Here is a 16,005-nt window from a genome sequence, read left to right as displayed (position 1 = left end):
AGTACGTTTGTACTCACCCCATTCTTACTTTTACAGTGGAAGATCCAGACTACACCCCCGAAGACGTCGAGTAGGGTTTCGTCCTGCACCCAGTCTTGCCTGTGGTTAAGGCCACCGCTGGAACTCCGCATGGCGCAAGACTCTGATGACCCTCTTTTCGTAGCTAGTGTAGTAGTGTGGGTTTTAGTTGTAATCCTCGCGATAGTGGCGCTTCACTGCCCATTACCGCGTAGAGTTGTACGGTGATGTACCATCTGATGTAATAAAAGTGTTATCAGCCTCCTGGGACTGATAAAGCATCACTTTTAAGTCTTCCCTGATGGGGGGACGCTTCACATCCTCAGACGGATGGGCAAACTGAACGGGTTAACCAAATTTTGGAAGACATGCTCCGAGCTTGTATCATTCACTATGGTAAGAGTTGGGACAAATGTCTTGCCTTGGCCGAATTTTCTTACAACAACAGTTACCAATCCAGTCTTCAGATGTCACCTTTTGAAGCATTATATGGTCGCAGATGTCGAACTCCTTTGAGTTGGTCTGAGACTGGTGAGCGCAAGATTTTTGGACCGGATTTTGTTATTGAAGCCGAGAATAAGGTCAGAATTATTCGAACCAATCTTAAGACAGCCCAATCTAGACAAAAGAGTTATGCGGATCGAAGGAGGAAACCCTTGCAGTTCCAAATAGGAGATTTTGTATATCTCCGAGTATCTCCTACCAAGGGCATTCAGCGTTTTGGCATAAAAGGAAAACTAGCACCCCGATATATCGGACCCTTCAAAATTCTTGAAATTTGTGGCCCAGTGGCTTACAAACTTCTCCTTCCACCTCAAATGGCTACTATTCATGATATTTTCCATGTCTCTCAACTCAAGAAGTGTACTAAGGTACCTACAGAGATTATTGAAACCCCAGCCATTGAAATCGAGCCCGATCTATCCTATGTTAAACAACCCATCAAAATCTTAGATACTAAGGAAAGGGTCACCAGAAGAAAGACAGTTAAAATGTATAAGATCTTATGGGATCACCATACCGAAGAGGAAGCAACTTGGGAAACGGAATCTTATCTGCGGCAGAATTTCCCAACCTTTCTTTCAACCAACTCCCAAATCTGATCATTTAATCTTCTTCCGCTTCTGAATCTCGGGACGAGATTCTTTTTAGGGGGGAAGGCTGTGACATTCAGGTAATAAGGGAATAAATATTAAACTCTAGTATGAAATAGACATATTGATATGGGAAGTACAAAGGGCTAGGTATCCTGAACTCGCGGAAAGGGATGGATGCAGCTGGTGGAGAGAGAGACACCAAGATGCGTGAAAAATCAGTGGAGGAAGGAGAGAGTGATGCTTTAAAATTGGGGGCAAAGTGTTCAAGATGCACGAAGAAGGGGCATGCGGCAGCAGATTGCAACACTCCAATCCAGATGCACGAAGAAGGGGCATGCGGCAGCAGATTGCAACACTCCAATCCACTGCATTATTTGTGATGGAAAAGGACCATGTGAACCACAAATGTCCGGTGCTAAAGATGCCAAGGCTAGTGGCACATGCTGATGGTTACAAGGTGCACGGGTTAGGTTTCTATCACCCCCCCCCCCCCCCCCCCCCGATAGCTAAAAAAGAGTCAAAATCAGCTCTGATCCGTGTTGCGGGCGGTCAGCTGAGCAAGGAGCAGGTACAAAAACAAATGCAGCAAATTTTCCCCAGAAAATGGGATTGGGAACTCATTAATCATGAGCAGAACAACTTCATTATAAAATTCCTTTCGAAGATAGAGCTGCAGCGAACGATAGCTTTTGGTGGAGCTGATGTCAGGGAGGCCGGGGTCCCTCATGGTACTAGACTGCAATTTGAGGTGTGGCACGAAAAGGAGAGGTTTTTTACTGCCAAAAGTATGGGCCAGGGTTTATGGGATAAGAAAATCGTTGAGGGAATTTTTGAACCTTTGGACAGTAAGGCTCTATATTAGGTTCAACACAAACAGTGGATATGGAAATGACCAGGAATAATGACTTTGGCCGTATCTTCATTGCTGTGCTCAATCCCAGTTTAATCCCAGCACACTTAGATGTGGTTATTGGAGATCATTATTTTGAATTAAAGTTCGAGGTGTAGAAATTGAGGGTGGATGAGCATGGTGAGGAAGTAGAGGTGGATTGGAGTCGGGGTGCAGATGGAGAAGGGGAGGAGGATGAAGAGGGAGAAGACCTAGGGCCAAAACAGATAGATCATGACTTAGAAAGCGAGCCGAAAAGGACAAAAATTTCTGCACACTCTGAAAAGGTTAATGACAAAAATGATAGCAGCCACAAGAAGCCGCCCATCGATGCTTCAGCTCTCAATCAATCAGCTTTTAAAGATCTAGTACAAGGTATGACTGAGGAGGAATTCATGGCGTTCCTAAGAAAGAAGGCAGAGGAGATCCTGGATGTGTCGGTCAATACTGTTCTAGATGGGCAATGAGGATGGCTACCCATTGCTTCCACCGGCAAGAATCACATTTACAACATTTGAATAGAAAATTGGACGAACCCACTTTTTTTATTAAAAAAAATCAAACCTCACTGTCCATTTTTGTTTATAGGTCGCAGACGCACTACCGTCTACCATGACATGCTTGGTAGTGTTAAAACTGTTTGTGATTCAATGCAGATGTCAAATTCGAAGTCTGCAGCAGACCCCATATTACCGACCCCTCTCCTACAAACTCCTCAATATCTGTCCGTCAAATTCTTGTTTCACTGTTTGTGTTAAACCATTTTTGGTGCAGTGGCAGCAGCAGCGTTACTAGTACTTGTTCCTCCTATTGACGTTTTCCATTTATCCCCAAATCCTAAACACTATCTAAGAAGACATCCAAAAGGTACCTAAAGAACAAAGATTGTTTAGCTAGAGAATAAAGTAGTGTGCAGTACATAACTCACTTTGCTACAAATTTACAATGCTGTCGCAGTCGGTGGCGGCGCTCGCTTCCGGCGCCAGGAGTTAAGCTGCACTCGGCGACCACGTCCGGCGGCCTAATCTCTGCTGCAGCCGGCATTCACGGCCATTGCCCGAAGCTCTTCATGATGTAAGGCAAGGCATCGAAGCAAGTCACGAACAGGGGGGATACTGCGATGCGTGTAACGATCCCCAGCCTGACAACCTTGGTGTTGGGTGATAGGGCAGGATTACCAGCACATTTGGCCGATGACGCCCATCGCTAATGACCGTTTTCTAACGCAGTGAAAACACAGAAATACAAGCTCAATTAATCATTCCCAGTTACATGATATGCATCACTGCAACAACATCTGATATTTTATTACAACAATGAATTACAGTGAGACAAGTATCCCACGGGAAGACAGGACTGGATATATGTTGGAACAGAGAAACACAAGCAGAAGATACACAACTTTCATGCAGAGGTACGAGGAATGCCAGCATTAACGCACACTCTTATTCGGTAGTAACAAGAACTCAGTAGTAGAATACACAAAAGCATGTGATCCGAATCAATGGATACAAGCAAGCTTGTGACAACAACGCGCACTCAGCACACTATCGGCGTGTCGTTGCAGCGCTGATTGCAGGAGGTAGTACAGGGGGTTTGGAGCTTATCCCGGCACTCCTGCACTTTCGGACACACGATGCCGGAGGCACTCCAGCACGCCGCCTCTCCGTAAAGCCTGCACGCATTGTCACAGGCAATGGAACAATTTGGCGGTAGGTAGGCCATCGCCGATGGGCCATTGAATAACAGGATCAACATGAAGAAAACGGTGACGACGACCTTCTGATGCATTGTGATGGCAGCAGAAGACATCGAGTAGTTTCACTAGCTACAAGCAAGAGGACAAAGCTAGCAGGGAGAAGATGATGGCAGGGACTAGATGCTATCAAGATGACTGATAGGCGAATAGCTTCTTGGCCGGCTCCCGTATGTGAGGTAGTGGATGGTTTTTTATAGGCAGATGGCACCACAGTACTAGTTTTTCTTTGAATAGTTTACTAAACAGGAATCTAAACATCAATTATGCAAGGAAGAGTGGAGTTAAGGCCCTAGCATGTACCAAGCACCATTTTACTGCAGCTGACTCATGGAAGCACGTGGGACGGTCTAGCATCCAAATCACGCTGCCCTGCGTCTTGACTCACATGATGAGCCTTCTAGAACTTATTTTAAGAAGCTTCTTCACTGTATGCAAAAAAAGACGAACTCAAATGAGCGCTTCGTCCTTAGGGTTCATTAAAGTTTCTTGAATTTGTTGTTGATGAAATTTCCACAAGGGTCACTTCAAAGCCATCCATATACACAATCTAATTGCTCAATCTCTCCTCAAATTGCTATACCAACGGCAATTTTGTATGTGGACAACACAGAGACTTCATTCAACATAAAAGTCTTGATGAAATCCACAACAGGTTGCGATAATTAATCCAATAACATGTTGCGATAATTAGTCCAATAAGAGCATCAGGGAGCAAGGGAACTTCTCCAATCTTTACAAGAGAAACTAGCAGCAGTCCAAGTATCAACTAGGTTTCTACATAGGGTCACCGCTACTTGAAATCCTGATGTTACCTACGTTTTATAGCGCTTGTCCCTTTGTAATTTTAGCTGCAATTCCGTAGTTTCCATCAATGGGTGTTTATGTTCTCCTATACGCCTTTTTGATGGTCGTATCCGAACCTCTTTCCACTACTACAGAAATAATTTTTAGGAGTAGACTTTTTTTTTGCAGACCACTAGTTCCACCGCCCCAAATAACAGGGAGCCGCACTGTAGTATCCAACAGCACCTGGAAATAGGGAAAATGCTCTAGTTTTAGCCATGAAAATAGGGCTGACCATCAACCTTCGTATACTATTTTACCCGCCCCTAAAAAAGTATTTATGTAGTAGTGTTGTTATGATCTTCTCCTTTGTTAACTTTGTTGTATGCATGTCTTGTGTTCTTAGCCCCCGTTCATAAAAGCTGCTATAAAAATATTGGATCTGTACATCCAATACATTTCTATCTGTTAGAGTATATGGCAAGGATCTGGAATAACCCAGTTCTCGTGATATGATAAAATTAGTTCCATCTCTCTATCTCTTGGGTCGCCTAAGATCCAGCCATATTGTACTCTACATAAGCTACCTTCGTCGGTACGGCCCAAGGGAGATGTTCCCATCGCTGTATCCATGCGTGCTTGTCAACACGGCTGCATCATCTGTGTCCATGCGTGTGCTTGTCGAGTGTCGACACAGCTGCATCATCTGTGCCCATCCGAGTGTCTGTGAATGCATCATTGTCACACTGGATCATCTTCGCCGGCAGCCCAGCACGCTTTTTGTACCAATGAGCCATTCTGAACACCACTGCTTCTGGTTACAACTTGACCGGTCTCTAGTTTGTTGCATGTAAGGGTGGTGGCTCTACAACATGTTACGTCAAAGCCAGGTCACCACCGCTAGCCCAAGCGGTTCGGCTGCATACTTGATTTTGTGCATGTACATTGGTGCCTTCTTGGGTCAGCAATTCTCTCCTCCACGACAATGTCCATAACACATCGCTCTCGGCTATATCAACATAAAAAACACTATCATCGCCAAAGGGTTTATATGCTAGTGGTTATAATAGCTTCATAGACCTCAGGTCCTTGGTTGGACTTCTCGTGGGAGCGAATTAATTTTCTACGATAGCGATGTGATTATGGTAACTTCGTCAATCTCAAGAATTTATCGACTCAGTTTTTGAAGATGCTCGTAGTGGTAGAGTTTGCATATATGGATTTATAGGGATAAGTTTGCGTGTGCTGTGGGCTTGAGGGAACTCGTGGCTTCGCTCGTGCCTATTAATAAGGCTGGATGTCAGAATATATGGCCGGCAATGCTGTAGAATAATCTGATTGATGTGATAGGATAAGATTAGTTTCCATCTCTATGTCGGATTCCCAAGATCCAATCCACCAGACGCAACAGATGGATCCACATCGCAGTATATTTCATATTCTCACACTATCTCCTAGAAGGAGCTGTGCTCAATTTCAGTCTTCGCACTGTAATAACAATATATACACCTGAAAAATTCAGAAGTGCATGAATACCTATGCCTATTTTTTCTATTGCTTGATTTTATGGTTTCCGACAATATTCATCTGACAGACGGGAGGGTTAGGAACTTGATTTTTTCAAAGAAACAAACATTTGCATGGTTCTCGAAACTAATCACAGATCTCTTAGATCTGCAGGTCTCGACCCAGCTGTTGCATGCGTGCGTGAGATTCTACAGGATTAGACACCGAAACTTCCATGTCACGTGCCGTCGGCTGCATATAGCCAACACTGTCGCTGAGAGACACTCAGGTCTGCAGACGACGAGGATCTCGCTCAAGATGAATCAAATCTGCAATTCCACCAACAAAGCACCGACCAAAATCTTTAATTGCTGGCGCAGATCAAGATGCGCCATTGAATTAAATCTGCAATTTGACCACAATATATGCACCGACCTAGTTCCTGGGTTCCAAACTCCTGTTGCGAAAGTCGCGTAAGTGCAGTACAAACAGTCCTGCATTGAACTTAGCGCAGATCAGCCTACCCTAAATTGTATATACCCAGGGAGTTGACACTATTAGTATCGGTTCCAAAATCTTTTCATTCTTAGTTTTGGAACCAATACAGTCCAAATCTTTAATATTAGATCCGCTGACCGGTACTTAAACCTATAAGTATTTTAAAAAATACAAAAAAATTTCAAATATGGGAAGAGGCCCCAAATCACAAGTCACACAATTTTTTGCGCGCTATGGTGCGGTGTGGGAGACCTTGTTGAATAATTAGACAAATATAATATTAAATTTTGAAAGAAATAAATCGTAACAAGCACAACAACTAGTATGTATAGATCTAACATACTAGAAAGCATAAATATTATAACCAGGATGTCAGGATACATGCTCAAAGAACAGATCAGATTATAGTATATGTACTAAGTTGTGGCTGGAGTGTTGACGACTACGAAGCCAGCTGGCCCTTGTGACGGCAGAGTTGACTAAAAGACGTGTCATGGTGAAGATGTTGAGCAGTCACGTGAAGCGCTTCCCAAAAATAATCTTATTCGCCCTTTCTTGGTACAGGATCCTAAAGGTGAAGGATTCTGAAGACCTGCTCTCCCGTTTGCCGGTGCACGGTGGCAGCGCATCAGAGAGAAGTGCAGAAGATGTGAGAACAATAGAGATGGCAGCAGCAACACATGTATTGATCATTGCCTTTGCATATTTATACATGTACATATCTGAATTAGTCAACAACTAACTGAGCTCTAACCAATACTGCTAACTAACCTAGCTACATGCATGGAAGCCTGCGAACATGCACTGTAGAGGAATGTATTGCTAACACCCCCGCAGTATGAGCGTCGTAGTTGCCGGAGACGCACAAACTAGTTCTGAACTCCATGAAGCTTGATGTAGGCAGTCCTTTGGTCATGACGTCTGCATTGTTGATTTGTTGGGACATGCAAAACACGGCAGTGGCCAAGAGCAACCTTGTCGCGCACAAAATGGACATCCAACTCGATATGCTTGCATTGGCTCGGTGATGATGTACTGGATTCTTACTCAAGTAGCAGGCAGATACATTGTACAGAACACCACAGTTGCATTGTGAAGGACCAGATAGGCGACCAGAGGGGGGGTGAATGGTAGCCTAAAATTCGATTTGAAAAACTGAAGAGAAAAGTCCCAATTACACCCAACGCACGTCGGACGAAGAGTATCAGTACCGCATAGCACTAGGAATACTCTTGACTCACAATCGGAAGCTCGATCGAGAAAAGTCCAAACAAAATCTCACAAGTTCAACCACGTAGATGATCCGATACCTAAAGCACCCAAACGGAGCCAAAACACACTCTCAGAAGCAAAGCGGTGAAAAATCTCACAAACACGCACACACGCGCAACAGAACGGAAGCTGATCAGAGAGAAAACATCGGAAGCTCAACTCGTCAAGAACTTAACAAGATAGAGTTAGTGCACTGATAAAACAAACACTAGTAGAAATAGAATTAAAACTAATTAGCAAGAGCACTAAACAACTAGTTTGTGTTTTGCTTTTTCAGGATATAACTAAGCAGGAAATTAAATAACCTAGAGCGAGCAAATAAATCTAGTGAGGGGACAAACAAGCTACAGCTAGAAAACAATCCTAGAACAAGAGATAACTACTCATCTGCGACCTAAAACAAATCTAGCAAAATCAGTGAAGAAAGAAAAACTAATTAGGCAATTCATCAAACAGCCGCTGTGCGTCAAAAATGCATCCTGAACTGCTACCTCTGTCACCCGGGGTCACAGGAATTTGCATATCAACTAAAACAATCAAATTGCTGCTGTTGCCGTGCAAGCTGCTTCTGCAGAAACACCCCCCACCGCTGCTCACCTCCCTGCTGCTTGCTGTCTCTGCGCACCAAGGCCAAGGTGCTAGCGCTGCAGGCTACCCGTTCTCCTGGCACACTGCATAGCAGCCACTGCTGCAAGCTCCCCAGCGCTTGGTGCGCTCCCCCTGGTGCCTGCGCAGATACAAAACAAGAACGGGAATCCAAACTACAGCGAGAACAACAACACGAATTGAATCGATTCAAAAACCCGGAGGGCACTAGGAGGGAAGGGCCTCCTTTCCCATGAATCCATGGTTCAAACTCTCAAAATTTCATCACCAAATCCTAACCCTAGAGAAAGGAAAAGAGGAGGGGAGGAGGAACCAGAAGAACAAAAGAAACCAGAAGGGGGGAGGGGGGCGACGGGAACACCTGGACCTCCTGAGTTGGCTGCCCTCCTCTCTCTTTTAACCCCTCTAACTCTCTAGACTAAAGACTAAAATACCCCTAGACTTAACTAGACACTAGAAAGCCCGTAGGGGCAAAACCGGAAAAGATACATTGGACTCATCCGACGGCCGAGGTTCTTTCTTCGAGTCGAAGTCTTCTCCTCAATGCCACCGTGTGGACGAAGATCCGGTCCGCGGTTTTAGAGGGTCCGCAAAACCTGGGTAGGTGGCCGGTTTTGAGAAAACCGCCAAAACTCCACGCGCGGGAAGATTCCCGCCTCCACGCCGTGGCCCTAGACGCTGTTCCCGCCTCGGCCTTCTGACGGCCCTAGACGCCGCCCGACGCCCGTCACCTCCTTGCCCGCAGCGAGGCCCTAGACGCTGTCGACGCCCGTCGCCTCCGTCAGTCCCGAGACCGACGCCCATGCCTCCACGACTTGGCGTTTTCAACCGCCGTCCGCCTCCTTGGTTTTGTGGCGCAAACAAAGAAACCCGCCTTCCATCGCCGCTTGCGTCCTCGATCCAGGAGTGGACGCCACAGCTGCCGCCCAGCCCGAGCTCCTCCACGGCAACTCTACGTCGACACTCGACGCCCGTGTACCTGCAATCCAAAGACCAAGTGCATGATCATACCGCATGGTTGACAATTCACTCATCACAGGCAGGATAGAGTACTCAAATCCTCACATTGTCCTGAGGGCAGCCAAGCTCGCTGAGGAGCTGTCGTAGCCATGTACACTCGGCCACTGCATTTGCCACTCCACGATACTCAGCTTCGGCATTCGATCGCGACATGGTGCTTAGAACGAAGACCAAGAAATCATGGCGTCGCCTAAGAACACACAGAACCCAGAGGTGGAGCGGCGCGTGTCCAGGCAGCCGGCCTAGTCGGCGTCCGAGTAAGCAACCAGATCAAGCTGCTGAGAGCCACAGAGTTGAAGACCGAGGGAGCACGTTCCACGGATGTACCTGAGTATGCGCTTGACTAGAGACTGGTGGTCCGTTGTTGGAGCATGCATGTGTAAACAGGCCTGTTGCACAGCATACTGCAGATCAGGGCGTGTCATCGTGAGGTATTGGAGAGCCCCGACGATGCTGCGATATGATGAGGCGTCGGCGTCGGAGAGTGGCGTGCCGGAGAGAGCCGAGAGCTTGCCAGCAGTGTCAATGGGATTAGAGCATGGGCGGCAGTCTTCATACCGGCGCGATCGAGGAGATCAAGAGCATACTGGTGCTGATGAAGAAAGAAGCCATTGCTGGATCGATGCACTTGAATACCAAGAAAGTAGTGCAGAGCTCCCATGTCCTTGAGCTTGAACTCAGCATTGATCGTGGCCGTGATGTCCCGAAGCAGTGCAGATGATGATGCCGTGATGACAATGTCATCTACATATAGCAAGAGGTACACCAAGTTTTGGCCGCTGTCTGATCTTGTTGGAGTGAAGCCAAGCTCGCCGAGGAACGTTGCGAGAAGAGTGTACCAGGCTCGCGGAGCCTGCTTGAGGCCGTAGAGGCTTTTGTTGAGCTTGCAAACGTGTTTGCTGTTCACTGAATTAACAAAGCCGGTTGGCTGGCGAGCGAAGATGTTCTCGTCGATGAAGCCATGCAGGAAGGCGTTGTCACATCGAGTTGGTGAACCGGCCAGCCACGCGAGCTCGCCAGCGTGAGCACCGTGCGCACAATTGCAGACTGCTTGATGACGCGGCAGTATATCTCTCCGTAGTCAATGCCTTCGCGTTGGGTTAATCCACGCACGACCCACCTGGCCTTGTAGCGGTCAAGACTCCCGTCGTCCTTGTACTTGATGCGGAACCCATTTGCCGCTGACGATGTTGGCACCGGGCGGCGCTGGTACGAGTTCCCAAGTTTCGTTGGCGACGCGGGCGTCGAACTCGGCTTGCATGGCCGCGCGCCAGTTCGGATCTTGGAGCGCGGCGTGCACGGACTTCGGGATCGGGGAGACGGATGACGTGGTCACAGCGCTGGCGTACCGAGGGTTTGGCTTGAACGTGCCAAACCGGGAACGTGTTGTCATCGGATGCACATTAGGTGCGCCTTGCACGAGTGGTGGAGTCGAGTGCTGCTCCGCGGTAGAAGCCGGTGAATGTGTCCCGGGCGATCGGGATGGCGTTGGCGAAGACAACGGTGTCGCGGCGCTGACGGAACCCGGCGGACTGGATGGCGCCGTGAGAGCCGGGAAGTCCGGGGATGTCGGGGAAGCTGGCGCCGTAGGTGGTGTGGACGGAGTCGTGGCAGCCGGTTGGTGGGACGACGTCATTGCTGAAGGCGCGGATCACGCGGGCCGTTGGGCGGACCGAGGCCGTGGCGAGGCCCGCGGCGAGGGTGGCGCCCACTCGCATGCCGCGACATGCGTCCATGGGTTGTACGCAGGTGCAGAAGTGGGCGCCGTTGTTGTAGTCGACCGGAACGGGAAGATGCCCTCGTCGTCGAAGTAGACGTGCCGAGAGATAATGACCCGGCGTGTAGCCAAGTCGTAGCACCGATAGCCTCTGTGATCCTGTGAAAAACCAATGAAGACACAAGCAACCGAGCGGGGAGCAAGCTTGTTGGTGCTCGTGGCCGAGGTGTTAGGGTAACATAGACAGAAAAAATGCGCAGCCATGAGTAGTCCGGTGATCGGTTATACAGGAGATGAAATGGTGTGTCTAGAAGCTTTGGTTTGCACGGCCGTCGGTTGAGAAGAAACGTGGAGGTTTGAAGGGCTTCGACCCAGAATTTAGAGGGCATGCCAGCATGAAGAAGAAGAACCCGAGTGCCATCGTTGAGGGTACGCAAGATGCGCTCGGCTTTGCTGTTTTGAGGGGAGGTACAAGGAAAAGAGAGGCGTAGAAGAATGCCATTGTGAGAGTAGAAGGACCGTAGAGCTTGGTTGTCAAATTCCCGGCCATTGTCAGACTGAAACGCAAGAATGGGACGTCCAAATTGAGTGCGAGCATAAGCATGAAAGTTCATAATAGTGCTGGCAACCTCGGACTTGTGGCGCTATGGAAACGTCCACACAAAATGGGTATAGTCATCCAACAATGCGAGGTAGTATTGATAACCAGAGAAGCTCAACATTGGTGATGTCCAAACGTCACGGTGGATTAATTCAAAAAGAGCTGAAGTTTTGGAACTAGAAGGAGAAAAAGGAAGACGACCATGTTTGCCGACACGACAAGCATGGCATGTATGTGACAAGTCTTTATTACAACTGAAATTGGAAGTGCTAAGAAGTCGTTGAAAGGAATCTCTGCCGGGATGGCCGAGTCGCTGATGCCAAAGATCAGCTGAAGTTGTGACGAGGCAGTGATGCGAGGATGGTGAAGACGCCCTGACGGGGTAGAGATCACCATCGCTATCACTGCAGAGAATCACTGCCTTCGTGTGCAAATCCTTGACAGAGAAGCCAAACTTGATAAATTCAATTGTAATAGGGTTGTCACGAGTGAGAGAGCGCACAGAAATTAAGTTCTTGATGAGAGAGGGGGAAATAAGAATGTTGTCAAGAACCAGAGGTGAAGAATGGGTGGGAACTGTGGCAGTGGCAGTGTGCGTGATTGGAAGAGAAGAATCATTGCCGACGATTATACGAGAAGAAGTTGAATGAGGGGTGAGGGAGGAGAATTTACCAGAGCCCGACGCCATGTGAGAAGAAGCGCAGGTGTCAAGGAACCATTCACCACTGGGAGTCAACTGCCGGAGGAAGAGGTTGGTCATGGTGGCGAGGAGCTGAGGATCCAGCTGTGACGTTGAGCCAGCAGGCGGTGCGTCGGTGGCGACATGAGCTTGCGGTGCAGGGCCGGCAGGACGAGGGCCAAGAACACCGGTGGTGGGGCGCGACGCCGTTGGAAACGGCCACGCCTGAACCACACCCGTTCAGGGGTTAATGTTGGGGGCGAACCCTGGTTGGGCGGCGCCAGGAGTCGATGCGCGTGACGTCGAGGGCGAGCCGGTGACCGGCTTCTTTTTCTTCTTCTTGTAGGAGTTGGGCGTTGAGGACGGACAGCTGGTGTTGCTGGAGGAGGAACCGCCCGTGGTTTCAGGTGCAACACAAGGAGAGTGGACGCCGCCTTGATGAGCTTGAGCGATGAGCGCGGTTGCGGCCTTCAGTTTCGCTGCCTCGGCGAGGTGATGTTCCTCAAGTTAGAGCATGGAGCGCGCCTTGTGAAATGAAGGAAGCCACTTGCGAAGGGTGAGGTGAGGAATGCAGTGATGAAGGCTGGGGGTTCAAACCGCGGATGATGTTCTGGATGAGGTCATTGTTGGTGATCGGAGAACCGAGATCGCCGAGACGATCAGCCATGGCTTTCATGCCCGTGCAGTACGTGAGCATGGTCATGTCCCCTTGGATGAAGCTCCAAAATTCAGCGTTGAGTAGATGGCGCGCGTGTTCTTGTTGGCCCAGGATAGATCACGAACGAGGGAGTACGTGGCGAGGAGGTCGGGGGAGATGCGATTGTACCGCCACAAGACAATGGCACAATCATTCTGAACCCAGTTAGAATTTCCCGGCGGATTGGTGTCGTCGATGTGGTCACCAAGCCCGTACTGGTCGAGGATGGCCGAGAACGTCCGAGTCCAAGCAGGGGAGTTGGTGTCGTTGAGATCTAGCACGATGGGCACTCGTGACTGGATGTTGATGCCGTGGATGACCGTCGGAGAGGCAGGTTCGGTGGTGACGCGCAGGGTGTGGGGATGCCGGCGTCAGAGTTGGAGTCCGACGAGAAAGAGGATGAGGAAGAGCTCAGGGCGGCGGCAGCGGCAGCGGCAGGGAGGTTAAGAAGAGGAAGGCAGCGGATATTTAGGATCGTAGATTGCGTGATACCATATAGAAGATGTGAGAAGGATAGAGATGACAGAAACAACATATATATTGATCATTGCCTTTGCATATTTATACATGTACCTATCTGAATTAGTCAACAACTAGCTGAGCTCTAACCAATACTGCTAACTAACCTAGCTATATGCATGGGGAGCCTGTGAACGTGTACTGTAGAGGAATGTATTGCTAACAAGAAAGGATAAAAATCCTAACGCAATTAGATTATATATATAACTATTTATCTGTAGCCGGCCACATAATAAATTATTTTATGGCCGGATCAATTTCACCCGCCCGACCGGGTCAGACGCATGCCGCGTATCCCATTCCGTCCTGGAACAGCTCGGCCCACCACTTCACCAGGCTGGCTCCGCTCGCCCAAAACTCAGCCCTCACGCGATGGAGCCAGCCATCAATCATCGCCTCATCGGCGCCCCAAATTGCGTTTGTTCCTTGTTGACCATCAGAAAATCCCTAAATCCCCATCGCCTGCGTCATTCGCTTCCAGATGCGCCGCGCCGCCATCGAGGATCCCCTTTCGCAGCCGGCTCTATCGGCGATGGATCCACCCTTGATGCTGCCTGCTCCGATCAATCAAGGCTAGTTCATTCGTCGGGGCGCACGCTGATGGTAGGAGGCAGGCGGACTCACGAGCATTAGAATTCCAGGTAGATTCAGAGATTACTCGTGTCCCCATTGTTTTGGTTCTCCAATTTGTTCCCAGTCCAATTTAATTTCTGTAGTGCAGATCGGTAGGCATCCGCTTCTTGGAGCTCGTCGTCCTGGTGCGGCTGCTCCAGATGCAGATCTTAGCAGTGGGAGTGGCAGTGGTGGAGCCCCCCCATCGGTGGTAGCTGCGGTGACCCCGCGGGCTGTGATCGTGGAGGCACGGTGGCGAGCCGGGTGGGCATGGGTCCCTCCCCGCGGCTGCATGTCGCCCAGGCACATTGAGCTGCTAGCTGCCATGTGTTTGGTCGTCCATTGCTGGCTTTAGTCTCACAACATTTCGCAGGTCGCCGAGGTACGGTGAGCTGCTAGCTGCCCCCTCGTTGCTCATCCATCGCTGGCTTGTAAGCTCACGATTCTTGCATGTTGTGTATGTATTTTTGGCAGATCAACTAAGGGGTGATGCTGGTGCACGCTCTGTGTTTGCGTAAATGCCCCGGCGAAGTTGAAGCTCCGCGCAGGTCGAGCATCGCTTGTTCATTTCTCTGTGGTCTGTGCTTCCATAGTTTTGTTTGATTCATTCAAATATGTACTGCCGTAGGTTACATAACTTGGTACAAGCAGGCTGCATACTTTAGTATAGTTGATTTCACCAGATTCTGCAGTTATGATCGATTTCTTTGGATCTGGGTTCTTAATAGCACCAATCTAAAATCTTGAATTATATCTGAACCTGGATGATATTTTTCAGTAAATTCATGGATTTACGTTATCACATATCATGAGTTTGATTCTTGTAACTCATAGTCAGAAAATTATGTCAATCATTTTTTGTTTTACTGTATTTTTTTGTGCATTTGTGCCCATGAGCTTATTTCTGACTATTGTACTTCTCAGTTCACGATTACTGTAGCCTCAGTACTGAAAAACAATGCTCACCATTCTGGAATTGGCTCTGATTTCCATGTGTAAGTGATAAAGTGCTCTGATTTTCACTGTTAATTGATTTACGATTGGAATTGGCCAATCTATGGAACTGATACAGGAATAATAATGATAATTGCTTGCTTTATATGTTCCAGCGTTTTTTACTGCTTCTGCTTTTCTGATGGTCATCGCTTTGTCAACTACAGTGAAGAAGCCCAACTCTAGTGACTATGCATACGGCAAAATGTTCCTCAGCTTAGGTTGTTTGAGCTGCTCAAACAAGCACATATGTGATGTATGTTTTTTTGTATGCTGTCAATTCTACTGAAAGCCAGATAAGTTTTTTAAGGTGTTGCAAGCACATGTGTGCTGGTTATTGTAATTCTTTAGAGACATTTTGCTACAAGGTCCCTCGGAACCTATCGATGCAAAATAGTGGTACCTCTCCATCCTGATTATAGTCTTTAGTTAATCAAAATATCGTAACAGTTGGCTTGTGGTAACTGGTTTCTCAGAACTGCTTAACACCAAATTATGGTAACTCATGATCCTAATTATCATCTTGAGCCATTTTGAATTGTCGTAACAATTTTATAGTAAATTATCATAATTACTTTCCACAGAACAACTTGTGGTAAATATTATGAACACTAGATTGTGGTAACTTGCCATTCTAATTATCTACTCTAGATATTTGAATTATCATAACAATGATATGGCAAACTGGTTCTAGCATTATCGTAATTGGTTCCCAGGAACATCATGATGCTAATTTATC

At 47.9% G+C, this 16,005-nt stretch overlaps 1 long non-coding RNA gene across 4 annotated transcripts; it reads left to right on the top strand.

The window, feature by feature from the left end:
* The first annotated feature begins 13,962 nt into the window (after positions 1–13,962).
* Positions 13,963–15,744, top strand: LOC112897151. 4 transcript variants are annotated; one of them, XR_003229587.1, is made up of 5 exons: positions 13,963–14,302; positions 14,383–14,655; positions 14,748–14,821; positions 15,198–15,268; positions 15,383–15,744. It is a non-coding gene; the product is annotated as an uncharacterized LOC112897151 (long non-coding RNA). The 4 variants fall into 4 exon arrangements; XR_003229590.1 differs by having other exon boundaries at positions 14,383–14,660; XR_003229589.1 differs by having other exon boundaries at positions 14,378–14,655.
* Positions 15,745–16,005: the final 261 nt, after the last annotated feature.

Source organism: Panicum hallii, chromosome 6 (assembly GCF_002211085.1).
Source record: "Panicum hallii strain FIL2 chromosome 6, PHallii_v3.1, whole genome shotgun sequence".
Classification (NCBI taxonomy): Eukaryota; Viridiplantae; Streptophyta; class Magnoliopsida; order Poales; family Poaceae; genus Panicum; species Panicum hallii.
This window is presented reverse-complemented; position numbering and strand designations above follow the sequence as displayed.